Below are 5,102 nucleotides of genomic sequence, written 5' to 3' on the forward strand. Positions count from 1 at the left end.
GAGATTTGTTACAAGTTCATTTTTTAAAAAGAGGAAAGGCATCTCTCCATAATTCACATAATCTTCCTGGACATCAGAGACTTCATTAATGTCATTATTTTCATCAGTTACTTCATCTAAAGAATAATGTTACCATTTCTAGTTATTTCAAATATTTACATGGGTTTGTGTCTTAAGATCCTTTGTTTTGATGTTTGTGTCCAGGTTATAATAATGCTATTTTTGGACTGATAATTTTGGGTAGCATAGTTAAGCATTTGGTAAGCAAAAATGTGGAAATGCTCACTTTCTTAACTTTATAGTTTATGAATTTCTAAGGAAAAATATTTCATTTTAGTGCAAAGATGCTCATGCATTTTTATGCAACTGCTGTTTACATGTATTCATAATGTCTTTAATCTTTTGTGCTTTTGATTTTCTAAAAGCAGGGTTCTTTGTAATATGTACTCAGTCATTGTTTAATTTTTTATTTTTGTTTTTCTTCCTTTGTTTTTAATGAACTACCTCTTAACTAGAATTTTGCTGGTTTCATTCTTTCTAAGTACCTGTGAAGATGGGAAATATATATGTATTCTCGTAGTCCTGAAGACTGAGTAAGAATGTATACATTTTTTAGACTATATGTCCCAAGTCTGTTTTTATTCATAGTTTGATTATTTTTCTATAGCCTTCCTAGTTTTGGTATGTGCTCTGTATATGAAGATACTAACACCAAGAAACACTTGAAAGAGTTGGTTCCTGGCATTAAGAATAGGAAAGGATTCGTTTTTATCTTTGTGTGTGTGTTACTTTTTAAAATACATCTAGGTTTACTTTGTCACCATATACTACTATTTTAGTAGCCCCAAACTATGATTCATTCAGTATTTATTGACTCTCTGCTGTGTACGTTGCATAGTTTTAGATCCTGTAAATGCTACAACAGTAAGACATGGACCTCTGCCCTTGGAACGGTTACAGGTTAGCAGAAGTGGATGTGTACACAAATGATGATACAAAACAGAATGTGGTATATGCCACCAAGGGATCCATTGCTTGTTGCCGATGTATTTCGTTCTGACCAGTGTGCCAAGGAACCTTCATAGAGGAGGCTTCTGACCTTGTTCCTAAAGAATGAGGAGAATATCCATAGTTGGGGATTACTCCAGCCTAAGTGAACTGATTTCTCTGCACAAAATCTTAAAGCATTTGGCAGTGAGATGAGGCATTACTAAAATAATTTACAATTAGACCACAAAGAACTTGAAAGCCATATTAAACCAGTAAATAAAATTGAAAATTCAGTTTCCTAATATATTCATTCCTAAAGTGAGACTCCTCTGTCTTCTCGACTTACCATTTTCCACAGCACCCTTTTCCCCAAAGTAGTGCTCTTTTCCATAAGCACATTATCTGTAACAAGGCACTTAAAATTTCACTTTGTATTTGCTTGTATTCAGGTTTTATCTTCTTTCTGGAATATAAGCTCCGTAAGAACCAAGCTCCATTTCTTAACTTTGAAATCTCTAAGTGTACTAGGCCAGGAATAGGTGTACTACTAATAGTCAGTTGAATGGATTCAGTATTAACCTTATCTCTTGTAGTAAACATAACGTTATCTTTTGTAGCATTTGGATGATTTATTAAGAGGTTTTCATTACTGAATAATATAAAACATAAGGTCTCTAGCTGAAATACAACTTTATAGATACTATAAAGTGGCAGACACCAGAGATTGAGGTTAAGAAATGGAGCCCTCTGTTAAGGGTTGAATTGTGTGCATTAGAGATGTTGTAAGTTCTAGCTCCTGTGAATGTGGCCTTAACTTGCAGGTATAACCACATTGATGGGATTATTAGGGTGGGCTCTAATCAGACACTAGGACTGGTGTCATTATACAAAAAGGAAAATGCCATGTGAGAGAGAAATGGGAAGATGTAGCAACAGACCGAGACTGGAGTTAGGCACCAACAAACCAAAGACACCAAGGGTTGCTGCTGCCACAAGAAAGCGAAGAGAAGGAGGTAAAGAATAGACTCTTCAAGAGAGCCTTTAAGATCTCCTTGCACCTTGATTTCAAGCTTCTAGCTTTCAGAATTGGGAGACAGTACATTTCTTTTAAGTCACTCAGTTTGGGGCACTTTGTTTATGGCAGCTTTAAGAAACCAATACAGCCTTCTTAATTCACTAATTTTCAACACATATTTATTGGACATCTGCCAGATAACTAATTTAGGTGCTTGAGAAACATTGGAGAACAAAGACAAAAATCCTGCCTTTGTGGACCTACGTTCCAAGGATGTGGTGAAAGTAAAGCAAATAACAAAAGAAGATATCTTCTATAGAAAAAAAAATGTAGGATGAGATGAATGGGGGGGCTAATTGCCAATTAGAATAGGGTGATTGAGGGGCTTATAGTGACTTAGACAAATTAGGCAAGTGTGACACAAGAAATGTATTTGGCCTCTGCCTGTAGTTTTTGACACAGGGCTCCTAAAATCCTTGTGTTAGGAGCAGCTTACACAGAGCTGCTAAATCCCTTAGAATTTCCTGGGTAATAGAAGTGCCTTTTGTACTTCTCACCAAAAGGTGACTCTTGGAGGGCTTTTGGATGACTTTAGGATGAGAGCTGGTCACCAGAGTCTTAAGTGATGTTTTGAAGAACTTTTCAGCCCCACCCCTGCCTGCCCCATCCTCTAGGGAGAGGACAGGGTTTTGCCATTGAGTCAATAATTGGTCATGCCTGTGTGATGAAGCCTCCATAAAAATCCCTATCATACAGGGTTCACAGAGCTTCCAGAACGGTGAAAATGTTCAGGTGCTGGGAGAGTGGCATGTTCCTTGCCCATACCTTGCCTTAAGCATCTCTCCCGCTTAGCTCTTCCTGAGTTGTATCCTATCTATTAGATAGGGAATAAGTAAACTTTTCTGGAGTTCTGTGAGCCCTTCTAGGAAATGAACAAACCTCAGCAGAGACCGTGGGAACCCCTGGTTTATGGTGGGTTGGTCACAAATTGGGGAGGCCTGGACGTGGAATCCGCGTTTCATAGAACATTCACTTTAGACAAGTTGGTCCCAGTCCCACTCAGAACACTGAACAGCTTTTTGTCCTAAATGAGTGACTTTATCAGTTTCAGCTTTATTCGTCCTTTAGCCTGCTTTTCCCTATAGATAAGATTTATTTACATCATAGAATGGCCCCTGCTTCCTGGGAACACCAGAAATCCAGAAGGCGCCCTCGTTTCCATAGACCCTCTCCCAAATTCCCTGACTAAAACACAAATCCTGTAGTAGACTCTAACACCCTCTTACTGAGACACCCCACAGGTCTCCCTCGCTGCAAGGGGTTATAAGTCAAACTTGGTCAACTACAGGAGTTTGTTTTTTGGTCTTTGGCTGAAGGGCATTGGCAGGTGGGAGGAGAGAATGGTGAGCTTGGGCCTCCGTGGGGCAACTTGCTCCGAAGAGGAACAGAGAAATACGGTAAAATGGTAGCTTGCAGGGAAACTAGGTCAAAGTTTTTCGTTTTAAGATAGAGAATTAACAGCATGTTTGTATGTTGAGGGGGAAAACCGACAGAGACAAATTGGTCCTTTAGTAGGAGGAAAGCTAGCAGATAACACGCGGCGTACGGGAAATAGTAATTCAGGTTGGAGCCTGCGCCCTTCACCTACAGCGGCCGGTGAGTGAGATCCCGGAACGGGACTGGCTGTGGTGTGCATGTTCTCTTCCTGATTATTTCAAAGTTCTTAGAGAAGAGGGTAAAAAAACGGAAGTCCTACATTCCATAATACTTAGTAATAATTGCCCTTTCGAAGTTTCACATCTCAGTTCTTTTGTGCTTTCGTTTCAAAGAGCCTCCGCTTTACCGGAATGTTAACTTGCTAGTATCTATCCAACTGGATGGAGAGATTCCAAATAAGTCCCACGACCAGTGGAAGAAAACCTGACAGTGCCCTGGTTCTCACAACGGCATGGGACATTTCTCCCTGGATATTTCTCCAGAAGACATTTCCCCATCCCTACCCCAGGAAAGCCCTATATTGAGAAGAAAAAATGTAAAATAAACAAGAGAGAACTTCGAAGTCCTCCGACTCTTTGCATTTCCATGGCATCGCTTAAGTTTTAGAAAAGTTGCCAGTATTGAGGCTCCTGATTTTATTCCGATTAAATAAAAAACCGCCCTCTCACAGCAATAATGCCGGAAGGCACAGTAACACAGAAAATCAATTTCAACTGTAAACATTGGCCGTTTCGGTTTCCTTGGTGAAGGAGGAGCAAGGAAGTGATAGGAAAAAGGAATAGGAACGTGTTCCTTTAAGTACGCAAGCGCAACTTGAGAACTCTTTAATTTGCAAACTCGTCTTTTTTCCAGAGATTTGGCTAATACTGACAGTATCTAAAAGCGGTTTTAAAAAACCCTTGTGTGTTACAATGCTGTGGAGACCTCTGAAAGTTAAAGCAAAGTGAAAAACGAAAAACACCGGTTGCGCCCAACGTGGGGCTCGAACCCACGACCCTGGGATTAAGAGTCCCATGCTCTACCGACTGAGCTAGCCGGGCACCCGGGAAAGGGCGCTGATTTTTCTCCTCTTAAAGTGTTTAACTGTATTTGATTTTTTTTTTTTTTTTATTTGTTTCCTTATACTTCTTTTTTTGGTGTTAAAAAAATTTACGTCATGCTATGAGATGTTAACTTCCAAACTGGTTTTAAAAATTCTTTAAAACAATTCTTTAACTGTACTTATATTTAGTAATTTTTTAGCGTGGGAGTATCACAAGAGCACTGAAGAGTTACGTGTCTGTCATTACAGAATCCCTGAATCTTTTTTCTGAAGTGTTTAAAAATATTTACGACCCAATATTTAGGACCCAAACACGTATCAAGACTGTTCACTTTCTATCGAATGTCATAATGGATTCCTACCATTTTGGAGGCAGCATGAATACAAAGTTTTTAATGAAGTTAGTTACACACGCGGAAGAACAGTGGAGCTTACTTATTTCCCTTTAATATGATCTAGTCAAGGAAAGCTAAATTGAGGAAGAGGAAACCGGTTCAGTTAAAATTAGCCCCCTTTCCCATAACTGCCTGACATTTCAGAGAGAGGACCTTCAGAAGT

At 39.3% G+C, this 5,102-nt stretch overlaps 1 long non-coding RNA gene and 1 other non-coding gene across 2 annotated transcripts; one reads left to right on the top strand and one right to left on the bottom strand.

Moving 5' to 3' along the window:
- Window positions 1-3,336: 3,336 nt before the first annotated feature.
- Window positions 3,337-4,178, top strand: LOC139035653 (uncharacterized). The gene is made up of 2 exons (XR_011488327.1): window positions 3,337-3,661; window positions 3,835-4,178. It is a non-coding gene; the product is annotated as an uncharacterized lncRNA (long non-coding RNA).
- Window positions 4,179-4,469: 291 nt separating this feature from the next.
- On the bottom strand, window positions 4,470-4,542 carry TRNAK-CUU (transfer RNA lysine (anticodon CUU)). Its single transcript has one exon. It is a non-coding gene; the product is annotated as a tRNA-Lys (tRNA).
- Window positions 4,543-5,102: the final 560 nt, after the last annotated feature.

This window comes from Odocoileus virginianus, chromosome 6 (assembly GCF_023699985.2).
Source record: "Odocoileus virginianus isolate 20LAN1187 ecotype Illinois chromosome 6, Ovbor_1.2, whole genome shotgun sequence".
Lineage (NCBI taxonomy): Eukaryota > Metazoa > Chordata > Mammalia > Artiodactyla > Cervidae > Odocoileus > Odocoileus virginianus.